General features: G+C 34.9%; 1 long non-coding RNA gene and 1 pseudogene across 1 annotated transcript; both read right to left on the bottom strand.

The window, feature by feature from the left end:
- Positions 1-1,375: 1,375 nt before the first annotated feature.
- On the bottom strand, positions 1,376-3,270 carry LOC112796586 (uncharacterized). The gene is made up of 3 exons (XR_003199282.3): positions 3,128-3,270; positions 2,481-3,032; positions 1,376-1,815 (listed from the first exon to the last, which is right to left on the bottom strand). It is a non-coding gene; the product is annotated as an uncharacterized lncRNA (long non-coding RNA).
- Positions 3,271-18,488: 15,218 nt separating this feature from the next.
- On the bottom strand, positions 18,489-18,978 carry LOC112794776 (uncharacterized; annotated as a pseudogene).
- Between the last annotated feature and the right edge of the window lie 492 nt (positions 18,979-19,470).

The raw sequence follows: 19,470 nt of genomic DNA, 5'->3' as shown, positions 1-19,470 counted from the left end.
AACTTTTATTGAGATCATAGCTAACTAGAGTATCTAATTAGTTATTATTGTTTGTTGTACATATTGAATTGATAAATTAGTTATTATTAGTTATTTGTCGCTTTGCTCTAAAAATAATCTTTTCCATGAAAATATTCCAAGCTATTATTTCTTTAAGAGTAATATCTCAAATAGGTCCTTAAGAATTTGGCGGTCTAATAGATTTATCTCTCAAAAAAATTAACTAAGTTCCTAGTCTCCAAAATTGTTAGATATATGTCATATACATCCCTGATCCAGGTTTAGCTGGTTAACCGAACACTCTCTCTCCTACGTCGAGGTGATCAGTGTGACGTGCCTGATTTAACACTACACATCGCTTATAGGATACATTGGTCCTTGCACATATGGCCAAAAAGACGCCATTTAAGTGCTTATCCAAATGACGTTGTTTTGAGTGGGACAGATTAGTTCCCAACTTTTCTCCTAGAAATGTTATAAAACGACACTGTTATAAGAGGTGCAATACATTGCAGTTTCAAAAGGGGGACCAACATAAAATTAGGGTTTCATCTTCAACCCCTGTCCCTTTGTCTCCAACCCATGTATCTTAGTATGTGAGAGAGAGGAGGTGATGGTGAGTGGAGGCAGCACATCAGTTGCAAGTCGGAGACGTGGTCGGAAAAGTATCAATGATGTCGTCAGTGTTGACAGCAGTTCAACTGGCTTCCCAAAGGGACGATTTAAAAGAGGAGAACATCCTAAGTACAGGTGTAGGACATATGTCGTAATATCCAGGTCTCTCATAGCAGAGAAATCGAATACACTATTCTTTGGCTGTCCTCACTTCAAGGTACTTTAAAGTGGTGGATTTTTATAATGTTATAGTTTTGACAGTTGGTCTAAGACCAATGTTATGATTTTTGTTTTGTTAATCGGATTGCAGGAAAAACAAGGTTATTGTGATTTTTTTGTATGGTTTGATGAGATTTTTGGGTATTTGGTGGATGATGTAGTTGAAAACAGTAGATTGGCCTCTGTGGAGATATGCGTGGGTGAAATATTTGTTGTAGGTTTAAATTTTAGCTTGGAGGAGAGAATAAAACAATTGGAGGAGATGTTAATAAAGAAGAAGGAAGATAGTCCAAAACTCAAGAAAGATAGTGTTTTCAGGTTGTTTAGGGGTGTAATAATAGGTGCACTTGTAGTTGTGATTTTGTTTTGTATTTATGTGGTGGTTATTTAAGCAATTAGCATTGTATGTTTGTTAAAAATATATTGTATTAGAATAACTCATTTTAGTTAAATGGACATTAGAGGTTGACGATGATGCTGAACAAAAGCTATTCTATATCCAGATCAGAGTATGCATGTAAGTAATTTGACCAAGTAGATATTATAAAACATAGTATATAATCCAAACCAAAATATGCAAATATCATGTATCAAAATATTAGCATAAAGTAGCATCAAAATAGAGTATGCACATAAGTAGCTAAGTTTAGTAGCTATATAAAATGAACTAAAGAAGGTCTATTTTCTTCTACACACACTAATTTAAAGTGACAAGATAAAAAGTATTAAAAGTGAAGGTCTATTTTCTTCAAAATAACAAAACAAGGTCTTGTCCTCTTCATAATAAATTTCAAGAAGGTATCATTTCTTCTTAGAGAGGTTCAGTTTGAGAGTTAGAATGAATTTGAACATTTTGAAAGTTGTGCCACTACTTGTAGTTGCCATTGTCTCAGCACTCGCACTCTCCTGACTCTTGGACCTAATTATTGTGTGTTTTGGATGTATAAAAGGCTGTTGAGGCTGTGACGGAGTCTGTCTTTCCTGATTGAATTGTAAACAATTATGAGTATTCTAACATAAGATATACATGAACTCATTTTCAATTAGAATATCCTACTAAGACTGAGAGTCCAAGATAGAAAGATATTAGTATCTAGTGCTAAGGATAAATAGTGAAACACATTATCAAGCATACTTATACTTGCAGCATTTACATTTATTCCAATATCTGGTACAACAACATTTATTGGTGCCTCAGGCTAAATTACCTCATACATGAGCAAATTTATTAGGGCAATTCAATCCTTTATGATGTATTTTATAAGTCAAATAAGTCTTTTAAAGTTTATGATATAAGTCAAACAGGTCCTTGATCAATTATATTATATGTCAATTTGGTCCTTGTAACAAAGCAACTAATTGCTGTAAAAAATCTTAGTCCTAAACATGTTAGCCTGCATTAAGAAAGCTGGGTAGCGCGATTTCACCTCACGTTGCAACTAAGGCAATAATCCCCCAGTAAAACAATCCATCAGCAAACTATCATCCATTCCAAACACCCTAGCAGCTAAATCGTTAAAGGCCTCAAAATAAACTTTGACAGAAGCAGATTGTTTCAATTTCAAGAGTTCTTCCCTAGGATTTTCAAATTGAGATGGGCCAAAATGAATCTGAAGTGCCGTTGAAAAAGAAAGCCAATCATGTACCTGATCCAATTTTTCCCATATTTGGAACCATGACAGGGCCCTGCCCTCGAGGCCAACAACAACCAAATCGAGCCTCTAATTCTCAGGAATATCATAGATCCTGAAAAATCTCTCAGCCCGGAAGATCCATTGGAGTACGTCATCCTCGCCGGAGAATCGCGAAAAATCAACATTCATTTGTCGCGGAGCAGCGAAAATGGAGTGAGGGGAAGGTTAACGCAGTGACTCTTTGAATTTCTGAGCGAGCTGTATCTGAATTGACGCCAGGGATTGTGTAATCTTGGCGAGTTGTTCATGGTGACCATCGGATTGCTCAGCAGTTTATTAATGGCGGCTTGCATAGACTGCAAATGGGTGTTCTCAGCCATGTCGTCAATGAAGGCACCAAATGATACGATCTCAGAAAAATAATTCAAATTGAAGATATGTATGTATAAGTATGATACTATAATTTGGGGATTTTGAGATTTTTCTGTTGTGTGTACAGTAAAATTACTCAAACAAATTGAAGGAAGAAGAAGAATGAATGGAATATGAAACTTCACTGATCACCTGCATGAAGGGAATAATAGCATACTATGGTAAGAATAAGAGGATAATAGAATAGAAGAGAGGAGAAGAATTAATCAGAGAGGAATAACACTCACAATGCTCAACGACCTCCCTTATTAGTTCCTTCCAGCTATTGATATTCCCTTCCTCTGCATTATTTTTGGCTTCCAGTTAGTTGGAGGCTTGGAGCCATATCTCCCTTGTTCCCACAGTGTGCTTCTTTTGACTCTATTGCCCCTCCTTATTGTATTACATGATTGCTTAAAAAGATGAAAAAAAAAAGTGCAAAAGCTTCATTATTATCAACGTAATCCGTTACATTCTATTGGGTATTTGAAAGTTGTACATAAATCATTTTATATTAGTGAGGGTTAGTTTTTATACATAAATCATCTTCTCTCCATGTGTTTTAGGTATAAAACTTGTAAATCATTATACTCTAAGACGATTTACGTTGATTTTGAAAACTCAATACTTTAGAACAATTTATGTGTATTTTTGGAGAGCATTTCAAAGCATAAATTATCTTAGGATATAATGATTAGCATAAATCGTTCCAGGTTAATGAGGGCTAACTTTTGTGCATAAATCATCCTCTTCAAATGTGTTTTAGGTGTAAAATGTGTCAATTATTTCACCTTGAGACGATTTATGTTAATTTTAAAAGTTTAGTATCCTAGAATGATTTATGTATATTTCTTGAGAGTACTTCAAAGAATAAATCGTCCTAAGACATACTAATTAACATATAAATTAAAATACACAGCCCTGAGACGATATATATATATATATATATGATTCAGAATAGGAGATTCACGTTTTAAAAATTAGTTTAGAAAAATTAGGTAATATTAGTAGCTCTTTATTTTATTTAAATAAAAAAAACCTACTTTAGAACTATCCCACCAAATGGGATGGTTTCATGAATCAAACGGCATAATATTTTTAAATCATACTAATACATATATTTAATTTTTTATATTTTATTTTAATATTTTAAATTCTTGATTCAGCATATGAATTTTAACAACAAACAATATCCAAACATAAAACACAATCAAAAAAATTATAAAAATTCAAAGGTAGAGTCTTTCTCTATCTACAATAGTTTGACAAAATTTCTCTATCTAGAAATTTTGCCATGACTTTCATTCTTTCAATTCGAAAAAAACATACCATTGAGAATAAAAAAAATACATAAAAATACCACCAATCTAAACTAACTCAAAAAAAATAGAACACAAAAAAGATTGTTGTAATAAATAAATTTTTATTTTACAACTCTTTTAAACTGTAAAGATGTTTTATATAGTTTTCATACACTAGCATCAATATCCACACTTTAACTATAATAAAATTTAGCACAATTTTCTTAAAATTCACCCACAACGCATTATATTGATTTAGGACATACAGCTAATCTAGTTAAGTTAACCTAAGAGAACAAAAGTCATTTGGACTTAGAAGTGCACATTATAAAAACTAAAAGTTTTCACTACATAACTAAGGATAAAATAAGGAAGAAACATTTTTCTCTGATGCATCATTTTTCAAATCTTCCTAAGAAGTCATCAAAACTTTCTTCTTTTCTTTCTTACTTTCTTTTTTTCGCTTCAGTGTTGGATATTCAAATTTGAAGTGTCCTAGTTCTTTATAGTAGTGGCAGTTCCCTTTGTTTTTCTTCTTGTCCTCCTTAGATAAAGAACTTGTTTTTCTGTCTTTATATCTCATCATTTTTCTCAGTCTTCTTGCAAAGAAGACTATTTCATCTGATTCAATTTTAACCTTCGATTTCAGAGCAACATTTTTCTTCTCGTTTTCTATCTTCAAATCAGTGGTTTCATATGATAGAAGCTTTCGTCTTAACTCATCATAAGTGATTAGATTAAGATTATTTTTTTCTTGTACTATAGTAGCTTTTGTCTCCCACTTCTTTGTGAAACTTCTTAGAATCTTCCTAATCAACTTCTTTTTAGTGAATTGTTTCTCCAGTGCATCGAGTCAATTGATTATGATTGAAAATCTTTCGAAAATTTCATCTATAGACTCTTCTTATTCCATGAAAAATATCTCATAATGTTTCATTAGCATATTAATTCTGGTTTCTCTCATTTGATTTGTTTCTTCACGAGTGACTTGAAGTTTCTGTCATATTTTCTTAGCAGATTTGTATTTAGATATTTTTTTCTACTCTTCAAAACTTATGGCACAATGCATCAAATTCATTACTTTTACATTTGAATCCATATTTTTTTCTTCCTCCATTCTCGATCTTCCTTTGGAACGACTTGTCCTTCAGTTGTTAGCTTAGTTAGAATCTCAGGTCCATTCATGATGATCTTCCATAAATTGTAATCCGTAGCTTGAATAAAAATCATCATTCTCTCCTTTCAGTAGGAATAGTTAGTTCTATTAAAATAAGGCGGACGGTGGTAGGATTTACCTTCGGTTAGGTTGAAAGAAACTTGATTGGTCGCTATGAATCTTTTCTCCAAGCTGTTAAGTTTGACTCCTAAAGCCTAAGCTTTGCTACCAATTGAAGATTTTATAAGCCTTGAAAGGGGAGTTTAAAACAAAAGGCACTCCTTTAAAATTGAAAGCATGAAACAGAGTAAGTAGAAGACTTTTCGGTTTTAGTCTCTTGCAATTATAGGAGATAAACGAAGAGAGAGTAGAAAAAACAACACCAGCAAATATCTTGATTCAACTTCAAAGTACAATGAATTTTACGTCTAGTCTTCACAATGGTAGAATTTCACTATATCTAATTTAAGATTATAATCACCAATACAAAGACCAAGACAAACGCAAAGACAAAAATAAACGATGCAAACCGGTTTTTTCCAAGACAAATAAAGCAACCAACCATGCTTGTTAAACTAATTTTAAGAACAAGCAAACTCACTAAAATAGAACAGAACCAAGACATGATTAATCTAAAACTGGGTTGTATGTTATTTCAAGTTTATGACTTATCACTCATAGATTTTTTCAAATCATCACTCATATAATCGTATGCTTTTTCTTTATTATTAGGAAGACTTGCAAACTGAATATCAAATAGAAGTAAAAATAAAGAAGAACGACAATCAAAATACAGTGTTTAATTTCTGAAATATTCTCCTTACCTTTATCTAAATATGGTTCTTTTTCTTATATCAAAAAATTAAGCTAATACTAATCGTTGCAGTAAATTATTTTACATTGAAAATATGATACTTTTCTTTGTTTGTGCAGCTACAATTCTTTTTTTTTTTTAAAGAATGATTCTTTCTTTCTTTTCCCGCAGCATCGTACCTCTTTCATAATAACTTCATTATTCTTTTCAAATCAAATAAACATTAATAACTTTTTCAAATTTAAAAATTTTATAGCACAAATAATTAAATTATAATTATTCAATTTAAACTAATATTTGTCATTATAATAAATTATAAATTTTTTTTGTACTTAACATAGATGTCTCAATATTCGAAATGTATTTTTGATGAGATTTTATGCACAATACTCAGGTCGGTAAATATCAAATTTATTTAATTTAAAGACAAAAAAAAAAAACCGTTATGTACAAGTAGTGGTCCCAATTTGTAAAATAGTGCTTCATGACTACAAGAACATCTGTCCTAACTACAGAATAGTTATGATATTTTAGAACACATGCCGTCACATATATACTTATATAAGTAATCTATTTTTAGTTATAAGTGGCATTATATATATATATATATATATATATATATATATATATATATATATATATATATATATATATATATAACTTTTTTATTTTTATTATATAGTCCTAATTTACTCGTTTATTTAAATAAGTATCATAAATTTAAATTTATTTTGTGTATAAAATAATTTATCGTGACAAACTCTTAAATAAAACTTAAATCTATGATAGATTAAACAATTAAAAAATATTGTAGACAAAAAAAAAATATATATAAGTAATGGTCTCCATTCTAAAACAGTGTTTTATGTCTACGTCTTAATACCATGGAATAGTTACTTGTGATATTTTAGAACACATGCGGTCACATGCATAGACTTATGTTGAGTTTGAAAAATTTAAAATATGATGATGATAAAACATTATTAAATAAGAAAAATTATTAATTTGATTTTTGCTTTCAATTATTTGTTTAAAGATTTTATTTAGTATGCAGATTTTTATTATTGGGACAAAAGTCACATAAACCCAATATTATGAGAAAGTATTCTGCCTTTGTGTAAAAATAATTCCAAATAAAGTGGCTGAATTATTTTAATGCATAAGCAAATATTTATTGGGCCAGGAAATCAATGTGCAGCCCAAAATAATTTGTTGAGAGACCAACAATCTCTTGGTCTAAATTAAAAGAAGAATGAAAAGGAAATGTGGGCATGCTCTTTTCGGTTACCTACTTCCATTGGTTAATGGAATTCAATTTTTAATTAAATTGAACTCATGCATTGATAACTAAAAGAGAGAATTAAATTTGATTTAATAAGCATTGAATGCTCCATACGTTATTCCATTCTTTATGGAATGTGAGTGGAATTTCAATTTCATTTAATTATACATTGAAAGTTTTGTTTCTTCTCTTTTTTCTCTCTCTTGTTTTCGGTTGTCACTTCCATCAGAGAAAGAAGATTGAAGAAGTCATCAGAGAAAAGCACTGAAGTTATGAAGAAGCAAAAGGCTAGGATGATGACCCTTGCAAAAGGAAGATCTAAAGCATGGCATGACTAAAATCTCTGCCTTTGAAGGAAAGATTTCAAGCAGAAGCTTCAAGATCTTTATGCCGAAAATGTAAATGATCAGTCTCGGTTAGAGAGAAAGATCTCAGTGGTAAAGTTCGTTTCTATTTTTGTTCATCCAAGACAGAAAGTACCTACTAGAGCTACGTGGAGGAAGAAGCAAATATAAAAACGAAGGAGTTGTCAAGGATCAAAGATTCATCAAGGGTCAGAATTCATTCTTGGGGCTAAAGTCAAGATGAAAGGTTCAGATTGATGAAGTTTGATGAGAAGGGATAAGAGAGAGGTACATGCATGTTGATTTGCTTTCGGTTTTTCCTCTCTCTTCTCTCTGTTCGAACTGGCTATGTGTTGGATAAGATGTTGGTGGCTTGGTTGAACCGATTTCAACCTTGGAAGCTTCCTCTTCTATAATAAGGGTGAACGGATAAGGGTTGAGACAAGGAGTGAAAGCACAGAGTTCTCATAGCTTTCCAAGCTATCTGAAGTTCTTCTCCTTCAATGGGTTTTATTTTGTTTTCTTTTCTTTAGTTTTGTCTTTCTGTGTCTCATGGTGAAAAAGGCAAACAGAGTGAGGTTTGTAAGAAAAAGCCAGTGAGAGAAAAAAGGCAGAGAGTGAAAAATTAAAGAAAAAACCATAGATATCTAAGAGTTCTTTTGTACATCTGTGTTATATTTCATGATCCTGTGGGGATTTTCTTGCAAGTTGGGTTAGCACTTTGTGGTTGAAAGCTTAGTAGGTGACCAGGTCAAGTTCAGTTTTGGGGATAGAATCTGGACTTGTCCCAGATAGGAATGGGTAGTTCTTAGGGAAGAATTGGTGTATGTAATCTGTTGATTATAGTGAAATTCCATCACTGTTGTGATGGAGACTGGAAGTAGGCTACATTGCACTTAGCAGTTGAATCAGGATACTTCTGGGTGTGGTTCTCTCTTTCTTTTCTGCTCCTATTCTGTTTCTATTGCTCTGGAGACAACATTGAAAAACATATCCTAATCAGTTACGAGACAAAAAGAAAATGTCTCTTGACTTGTTATGAGACAAAAAGTAAAATATCTCCTGAAGCTATTTTAAAAGGCAGCAAGTAATACTCAGCAAAAAGGGGCTAAGATTCAACCCCCTTCTCTTACCCACTGATTACCATCAATTGGTATCAGAGCTTAGTCTCAAAGAGAGCAAGCTTTGCAGCTTGGAGAAAAAATCCTGATGGCGGCTAACAGTAGCTCAAATTTGGTTGCTTATACTCTAATAGAAGGGCAGTCAGGCAACAGACCTCCATTCTTCAATGAAAAGAACTACAGTTACTGGAAAGAAAGAATGAAGATATTTGTTCAATCTGTAGACTATAGACTTTGGAAGATAATCCTGGAAGGTCCACATTTTCCAACTACTACAGGAGCTGATGGTGTGGTTACACTCAAAGGTAAAGCCAATTGGAATGAGGAAGACGGGAAGAAAGTAGAGCTCAATGCCAACGCTATTAACTTGCTCAACTGTGCGGTCAGCTTTGAGGAATACCGACGGGTATCAAGATGCACAACAACAAAGAAAATCTGGGACAAACTCCAAATCACTCATGAAGGCACAACTCAAGTCAAGAGATCCAGAATAGACATGATGAATAGAGAATACGAAAGTTCTCAATGAAGGAAGGAGAAACCATAGATGAATTGTTTGAAAGATTCAACGTCATCGGCACTGGCTTGGATGCTATTGGGATCACATATTCTGAATCTGTGCTTATGAGGAGAATACTGAGATGTCTCACAAAAGAGTGAAAAACCAAAGCAATAATGATAGCTGAAAGTAGTAACATTGATACTATAACCTACGATGATTTTAGAGGAAATTTACTTGCCTTTGAAAACAGATATTTGAAAAAGGATACAAAAAAGAAAGGAATTGCTCTTAAATCTGTTACTAAAGCTCTGGATGATGAATCCAGTGATAATTCATGTGAAAATGATTTTGTTTTGTTTGCTAAGAAATTTAGGAAAATGGTGAAGTTGAAGGAACGAAACAAAGGAGGCAGCTCAAGGAAGCCAAAGAGGGATCTCAGCAAAGTGATCTGTTACAACTATAAAGAAGCTGGGCACTTCAAGTTTGATTTTCCAAAACTGAAGAAGGAGGACAAGCCGAAAAAAGGAAAGAAGAAAGGTCTAATGGCATCTTGGGAAGACTTGAAAAATGACTCTGATGAAGATGAAGAAAAAAAAAAACCAAGTCTCAAACCTGTCTCATGGCAAATCTCATAGAGCAAGTAGTATTTCTTGATCCTTCCATTGAAGACCTTCATCTTATGATTGATCATCTTTCTGAAAAGATTAAATGCTTCTTAAATGAAAACCAAGATCTTGAGTTACAAATGGAAATATAAAAGTTGAAAATGGTTTTCTTAAAGATAAATTAAGGAAAGCCGAAACTGCTGTTGATCTTGTTGAAGAAAACAAGCAGTTAAAAGCTGAACTTAAGAGCTGTGAATATCATCACTCTATGACTGCAAATCTAAACTATTTTGAAGAAAATGAGTGGCTACATAAAGAGATAAAAAGACTTAAAGAGGACTTAGCCAACTTTGCTCAAAGTTCTGAAAATTTAAATCAACTCTTGGTAAGTAAACAACCTCTTTATGATAAAGCTGGTTTGGGTTTTCACAAATATGAAAAATTCATTGAAAATTCTTATTTTACCAACTTGGCATCCACTTCAGATGACATAAGGTTTCAAAACCCAACAAGCTTTAGAAAAATAGCAACTCATAAATTTTGTAGATTATTGATAAACTCCATTTTTAGGGTTTATCTTGTACTTAGTTTAGGAGATTTCATCAACTTTTCTTACATTTATTCAATGAAATGGCATGATTTTATGATTTTTTCCTAAATTTATGCTTAAGTGTGAAAACATGCTTTTTAGGCCTTTAATTAGCTAATTTTAATTCACCTTTGATTCCACTAGATGCCTTGATATGTTTGTCAGTGAATTCAGGTTGAAAAGGCTACGAATGAATCAAAGGAATGAAGAGGAAAGCATGCAAAGTGGAGAACTCATGGAAAAATAAGGATTTAGGGTGCACTCATCGACGCGCACGCGTGGATAGCAAAATGCCAATGCGTACGCGTTACTGCTTGCACGTGACCTCATTAAAGTGAAAACGTTGGGGGGCAATCTTTGAGCTTCTCAGGCCCAGGTCCAACTCAATTCTGAGGCTATTACATGTAGAATTCAAGATGGGTTAGGGGGGAATCATTGATACACTTTAGTTTTAGAGAGAGATATAGAATTCTAGAGAGAGAGAGAGAGAGAGAGGCTCTCTCCTCTCTCTAGATTAGGGTTCTTAGTTTTATTTTCCTTTTAGATTTAGATCTACTTCTTCCTTTGCTTTAATTTTCCTTTTATCTTTACTTGTTCCAGCATTCTACTTTTCTTGTAGTTCCTTTATGTTGTTAATTTTAGTTTATGAACTCTTTTGTTGATCTCCATTTTCTTTTAATGCAATTTATGATTTTCATGTCTTCTTATACTTGTTTTAGTTTTCTATTGTTGATTTCTTGCCTTTGTAATTATAGCTTCCTTTAATTCTTGCAATTTACCATGCTTTATGTTTATGCACATTAGGTATTTGATGAAATGTTTCTTTTAGTCATAGCTTATATTTTTCTCCTCTTGGCTTGAGTTGAGTAATTGGTGACGCTTGAGTTATCAAACTCTTTTGTTGATTGATAATTGGAAGTTGCTAGTCGATTTGAATCCCACTAAAGCTAGTCTTTCCTTGGGATTTGACTAGGAATTGTGGTCTCAAATTGATATCCACTTGACTTTCCTTCATAGTTAGAGGTTAGCTAAGTGGAGCAATAGACAATTCTTGTCACAATTGATGAGGATAACAAGGATAGGACTTCTAGTTCTCATACCTTGCCAAGAGCTTTCTTAGTTGTTAGTTTATTTCCTTTGACATTTACATTTCTTATTCCTTATTACAAAAATCCCAAAACATTTCTTCCTAGCCAATAACAAGAACACTTCCATGTAATTCCTTGAGAGACGACCCGAGGTTTAAATACTTCAGTTTATTTTTATTGGGGTTTGTACTTGTGATAAACAAATTTTTGATTGAGGAATTGTTTGTTGGTTTAGAACTATACTTGCAACGAGAATTTATTTGTGGAATTTATTTTTATTTGTTTTGGTAGCTGTTTGGAGGTTTGGAATGCTTGGTTTGGTACAAGAACTTAGAAAAATTTTTTAGTAGAGGAGAATTGAGTGGTTAACCCTACACACCAAGCGGATAGAGTGCAAACACTTCCGGTTGAAGGTTCGAGGCTCAATTCCTTGTTCCCGGCTTTCACGAGTTTTCTTCATGCAAGTTATGCACACTTCACTTTGATGTTTGAATTGGTAGAGTTCCTGAATTATTTTTTCATTTTGCCCTATGTGCTCATATATATGTTCTTGGACGATTGACTCACTCTGGACCAAGTAGATAGAAGCATTCACTTTAGTTGCATTCATATAGGTAGATTGCATCTCATAAAAACCCATTCTCTTATGATTCTTTGGTCTTTTGATTTCTTTTAGCATGAGGACATGCTTGGTTTAAGTGTGGGGAGGTTGATAAACCCCATTTTTTTGGGTTTATCTTGTATGAAATTTGGGGGTTTTATCAATATTCTTTCACACTTATTCATACAAAATGCCTGGTTTTGTGTCTCCTTTCTAATTTTGTTATCATGGTTGAAAACATGCTTCTTTGGCCTCAATTATGCCATATTTTAATCCTCTTCTATTACCATTCGATACCGTGATATGGTTGTTAAGTGATTTCATAGTTTATAGGGTAAGAATGGCCTAGAAGAGAGGAAGGAAGCATGCATAAGTGGAAGGAACATGAAAATGGAGCTTTGGAGCATTGACAGTGACGCACACGCGTGGCCTATGCGCACGCGTGGGTGCAGGATGCTGGGATTGGTGTGCTTTAGTTGGCGCATTCGGGTGGCTGAGCAAGAACTTCATAGACGTGTATGCGTGCCTTACGCGTACGCGTGGATCGCAAAACGCCAGGGACGCGCACGCATGGCACTCAGCACGTGACATTTTTAGTGAAATCGTGGCTGGCAATTTCACAGAAGCTCTAGGGCCCAATCTGAAGGAATTCTGGAGGCTAAAGATCCAAGAGGACCAAGGGAATAGGGGGAATTCACACATTAGAGATTTTTAGCTAGTTTTTGGAGTTTATGTTTCTAGAGAGAGAAACTCTCACTTCTCTCTAGGTTTTGGCTTTCTCAATTTCAATTTCTCTTGGATCCTTTGGTTAGATCTGAATTTAATTCAAGTTTACATTGCTTTAATTTTTAGATCTCATTCTCCTACTCTTGTTCTAGTGTTCTTGTTACTCTAGTTATTGTAGGTCTTAGATTTGGATCTTGTTTACTTTGAATTCTATTAATGCATTGAGGTATTTCATGTTCATTGTTGTTAATTGCCTTATTGTTGTTAATTGTTTGTAGTAGATAACTTTGATTTGAGTTTTCTTCTCAATTTCACAATGTCTTTCATTCTTGTTCATCAAGTGTTTGAGAAAATGTCAACTATAGTTATGGAGTAGACTTTTCACTCTTGGCTTGGCGGATTGAGTTATTGGAGACACTTGAATTGTCAATGTCCTTTGTTGATTCATAATTGGAAATTGCTAATTGATTTGCATGTCACTAAAGCTAGTCTTTCCTTAGGATTTAATTAGGATTTGTGGACTAAAATTGATTATCTTCACTTGAATTTCCTTCATAGTTAGAGGTTGACTAAGTGGAGCAATAACCAATTATTTTCATAATTGATGGAGGCTATGATGATAGGACTTCCAATTCTCACCCTAACCAAGGCTTTTACATTGATTGATTGCCATTCACCTTTATTAGCTTACTTTCTTATTTCTTGTTCCAATTGCTAATTTCTCATTATTTTAATTTATGTCCATTTACTTTTCTTGTACTCAACTCCAAAATACCAAGAGAACTCCTAACCAATGATGTGCATCTTAGGGCAACTCCTAGGGAGAACGACCCGGGATTTTACTCCCAGTTATTAATTTTGAATTGTGGTGACTGATAAACCACTATTTTATGGTTTATATTGTGTTTAATTGAGTGATTTTTATCAAATTCTTGCCCACTTATTCATATGATTTGTATGATATTACAATTCCTTCCCAAATTTATTCTATAATTGAAAACTTGCTTCCTAAAGCTTTAAATTGGGTATTTTAATTTCTCTTTTATACCATGCGATGCCGTGATCTGTGCGTTAAGTGTTTCAGGCTTCATAGGGCAGAAATGGCTTAGAGAATGGAGAGGAAGCTTGCAAAAATGGAAGGAACACAAGAAATTAAGGAGATGACCAGCGAGAAACGACGCGGACGCATGGCTCACACGATCGCGCGAAATGGAGGAAATCGCAGTGACGCGCTCGCGTGCCTGATGCGAACGCGTGGATTGAAAGCTGCACAAGTGACGCGAATGCGTGGACGACGCATACACGTGGCAAGGAAAAATGCTGAATGACGCGCACGCGTGACTGACGCATACGCGTGACATGTGCGATCTGCAGAAATTACAGAATACACTGAAGACGATTTTCGGTCGCGTTTTGACCCAAATTTGGGCCCAGAAACATAGATTAAAGTCAGGAAACATGCAGAGATTCAAGATACACAACATACACACAATTTTTAGGTTTAGATCTAGTCTTTAGAGAGAAAGAGGTTCTCTCTTCTCTCTTAGGATTAGGATTAGGATTTCATCTTCTTCTCAATTTTCAGGTTCAATGTTCCTTTTACTTATTTTCTCAATTTGGTTTATGAACCCTTTAAGTTTGGATTGATTTTCTTTTATTAATGCAATTTGAGGTATTTCAGATCTATGATTTTATTTAGATTTTTACATTCTTAGCTTTCGTTGATTAATTGGAGACACTTGAGTTATCAAACTCAGCTGTTGATTGAAATTGGAATTACTGATTGATCTGGATCACTCTAAAGCTAGTCCTTCCATAAGGATTGACTAGGACTTGAGGATCAAGCTAATTAGTCCACTTAACCTTCCTTTGTTTAGTAAAGGCTGACCAAGTGGGTTTAAAACCGAATTCTCATCATACCTGATAAGGATAACTAGGATAGGAATTCCAGTTCTCATACCTTGCCAAGAGTTTACTTAATTATTAATTTATTTTTCTTGTCATTTAAATTACTTGTTCCTTATTTCAAAAACCCAAAAATAATGTTTTCCATAACTAATAATAAAACACACCTCCCTGCAATTCCTTGAGAAGACGATCCGAGGTTTGAATACTTCGGTTATTTATTTTTATTGGGTTTGCTTAAGTGACAAACAAAACTTTTGTACGAAAGGATTCTCTGTTGGTTTAGAAGCTATACTTACAACGCGATTATACTTTTGTGAATTTCTTTACCGATAGAAAATCTGATTGTCAAAATGGCGCCGTTGCCGGGAAATTACAAATGTGTGCCTTATTATTGGTTATTGTAAAAACTTTTCAAAAAAAAAAGAAAAAATTTCAGATTTTTATTTTAAATTTTTTATCTTATCTTATCTTAGTTTTAAATTTCAAAAATAATTTTTTTTCAAAAATCATATCTTTTTCAAAATCTGATCTTATCTTTTTCAAAATCTTATTTTATCATTTTTAAAAAAAAATCATATCTTTTTCAAAATCTTATCTTATCTTTTTTTCAAAAATCATATCTTTTTCAAAATATTTTCTTTTTGTTAGTTTTTGTTTTTATTTTTTCCTATTACTATGAACTCTCACGCCTTTGGCTATGAGTCTGGTTATAATTATGTTGCAGGAAGAGGAGATTACAATGAGAACATGCATCAAGGTTGGGACAATCAAAGATGGGAGGAGCCACAAGGATTTGATCAACCCTCATGGCAACAACCACCTCCAATGGACTATCAACAACCGTTCTGTGATGCATATCAAGGCAATGGCTATGGTGAGCGCTCTTTTGATTATCAACAACCACCAACATATGCCTATGAACCCCCTCATCAACATGATTTTGGACCACCATACTCACAAGCCCCTTACCACTAAACACCCTCATATGATCCTAACCCTTATCCACCACACCAACCACCTTATGAGCCATATGAACCATATCTAGAACCACCCCAATTTCAACCCAATTACTCCCAGGAAACACCACCTCCATATACACCATGTCCATATCCATCTACCCAAGAGCCATATGATCCTAATCATACAATACAAGCGGAACAAGAATCAAGGGATCATCTCAAGGAATCGGTGGATCAATTTCATGCAACTCTATATCAACTAAATCAAGTGATAAGTCGATTAGCTTCCCAACGCTCGGACACTCAAAGTGCTCCCATGGCTACATGTGGAGAATCAATAAAAGAGCGTAGCATAAAGGAGACACTAGAAACTCCAATGGACAATGAGGAACATACCTTTGTATTGGAACAAGTGGAGGAAACCGTAATAGCTAAAGAAGAGGAAGTGGTTGAAGATTTAGGAGATACAGAACCTCCATGGGAAATTCAAGTCATAGAGCCTCTTTCCAAGACGTGTGAATTTGATGTTGAAGAGGGTGTACAACCTCCAAGGCATATCATGGTTGAAGACTTGGAAGAGGTTGATCAAGAGACGGAGACTAAAGAAGCAGAAGCATAGCCTCCCATGCCCTTGGTAAGCAACGAAGAAAAGATTAAATTGGAAAAAAGCTACCAAGAAGAAGAGGTTGATATTGAAGAAGCTTGCAAAAAGATGGAAGGTGTCAAAAAAGCACACACGGGAGTAAAGCCTGCAACTACCTTGCCAAAGTTGTTGGAGACCCCTCCCCCTATGTTGCCATCATCCTTCACAATATTTAAGTGGGTAATTCATATCCCTTAACTTTCTAATTCCACCTGAATATGGGCTACTGGAGACGGATGGTCAACTTAGAGCTCTTTGTGACATTAGGAGAAAGAGGAAGATGGTCAGTAGTAAGAATTGTCCTGCAAGGTTCATTATGGTTGGAAGCTTTAAGTTTAAACGCAAAGGTTGGTGTAGAGCTCAATTGAATGGGTCTAGGAAGTTGTTTGGACGCCTTAGTGAGAATTCAAATTGCTTGCCACCCGGCTGGAATAATGAAGATCAACTTGAAGATGGGTGTAGAAACAAGATTTGGGATCCAGGAATATATGAGGATCAATTTTGGGAGCTCAAAGCTTGTGAAGAACTACATCAAAGCATGAGAAATTTACTTGGTATTGATAGAGCTTATTGGAAGTCCAAGCATTGGTGGAAGTTTCAGGACGAGTTCAAGCACAAGCCGCCATGACAAGGAGCTTACCAAATGTCCAACTTAAGGACTTTAACTAAAAGTGCTAGGTGGGAGATAACCCACCATGGTATGATCGTCCCTCTTCAGTTTTAATTCTAGTCTGTTTTGTTTATTTTTGAGTTTTGATTGAACCTCCTATTTTGCATAACATTCATATTAGCATTGCATTCTTCATACTACATAAAAAAATCGCACGCGACGCATCCGCGTCATATGTGCGTTAGGAAGAAAACAAAATTGAACAGAGAGCCACGCGAAAGCATGGCTGGAGGCATGCCTTTGGCACAATTTGACCCGCGTGACCACGTTGCTGACGCGTCCGCTTCATGTGGGAAAATGCCTCCCACGCGTCCGCGTCACCCATGCGAAGGCATGCCCTAAAAATCGACGTAAAAAGGGCGTATGGCAGCAAGTTGTGATGGAGTGGGGCTGGAACCGTGCTAGAAGCACCATCTCTACCACGCGAACGCGTCCCCCACGCGAACGCGTCATTTTAAAAGAAAGACCATTCACGCGATCGTGTCCCCTACGCGACCGCGTCACCCTAAAATTTGGCAAAATGAGTTTCAAACAGAGAGTTGCGCAACTGCGAGGCTGTCGTCGCACTAATGGCACAAATCACTCCACGCGAACGCGTGCCCCACGCGTCCGCGTCACTTCATAGATGCACTATCCGCACGAATGCGTGACCCACACGCTCGCGTCACATGCGGCACGCAGCTTATCCAGATCAGCCAAATATCTTATATTTTCTTCCCCAAATCCTAATTTTTCTTATCTCTTCTTATTTCTTTCTTCTCTCTTCTGTCTTTTCCTTCTTCCTTCTTTCTCACCTTCTACTTCCTCTTTTTCACCACCATTATCAAGGTTTTTTCTTTTCTTCTTCCCTCTTTACTTTTCTATTCTTATTCTTATTTTTATGTTTTCTTCTTCTTTTTCTTTTTACTTTCATTATCTATGTTTTCTTTTTCTTTCTTTTTCTTTTAATTAGTGTTGGAAATTTATTTGGGTCATTATTTTGCTTGTGGATTATTAAGGAATTGTTTGACAATTATATATTACTTTTTATAGGGTTGTTACATATTCAATTTAATACTTTCAATCACTTATTTACCATGCATGCTAAGTGTTTGTGAAGGAAAAATAATCATTTGTACCCTGAACTTTGCAAACGCTGATAAAAATACCCATTAAAAAAGGAAACTAATGTTGTATCCATGAAAGATGAATTTAGTACGACAAAAGTACCCAAATCCTAAATTTATGTTGACTTTTTAATAAAATTCTAGAATTACCCCCATCCTTTATCTTCATCCCCTCCTCTCTTCTTTCCCAAATCTCATAACAAAAAAATTGGCGTACCATTCTGAGTGATGAGAGGATAATCACGTGCACTCAAAGTGATGAACCAATTCCAACCAGAATCCAATTTCAACATGATGGCAGCAGCACGCAGCGTGAGGGCAACATTGGATGAACCCAAGTACGTGATCTAATCAACATTTCCAACCACATCAATATTCCCAAAAGCCTGAATAGCCGGCACCGCCATCACATCAGAGACAAGGGCCAGCCTCTCGTCATCTCCGGCGTCCCTTCCAAGATGAAGGAGGTACCGATTCCTTGGGTGATAAACCGCCAGCATCAACCTCAAGATTCGATCCTTATCTTGGTGTCCACCAGAGATAAAGTACACAAAAGAAGGAGGGTAAGGAGAACCATGCTAAACAAGGGAAGGAAAAGCCTTTAGGGAGCTAAAGGAAGAGAAGGAAGACATTATCAGAACCATACAAGTGAGGAACACCGCACTGAACAGCGTGAAAAGCCATTTTCTCTCAGCTCCCATGATAGTGGGTATGGCTTGTAGTGGCGTTGGGGCATATGGCGTGTGGGTGGTTCCGGTGAAAGGAGGGATTTTTGGAATCCGATCGGTTGAAGAAAGGAGGGGATCAAGATAAAGGATGGGGGTAATTTTGGAATTTTATTAAAAAGTCAACATAAATTTAGGATTTAGGTACTTTTGTCGTACGGAATCCATCTTTCATAGATACAACATTAGTTTTCTTCTTTAATGGGTACTTTTGTCAGCGTTCGTAAAGTTCATGGGTACAAATGGTTGTTTTTTCATTTGTGAAAAAGTCCGTATGGCATCATGCACTACTTTTATGTTATCCTACTACTTTAATGCCTGTTTTTCACAAAACTCTTTTTATATTTTATTAATTAAAATATAATTATCAATACAAACAGATTGTTAGTTTGAAAGAGATGATAATCTAATTTGGGCATTTAATGCTTGATCTATGCTACTCATGCCTTTG

This window comes from Arachis hypogaea, chromosome 4 (assembly GCF_003086295.3).
Source record: "Arachis hypogaea cultivar Tifrunner chromosome 4, arahy.Tifrunner.gnm2.J5K5, whole genome shotgun sequence".
Classification (NCBI taxonomy): Eukaryota; Viridiplantae; Streptophyta; class Magnoliopsida; order Fabales; family Fabaceae; genus Arachis; species Arachis hypogaea.
Note: the sequence above shows the minus strand (reverse complement) of the source record. Positions and strands in the feature narration are given on the sequence as shown.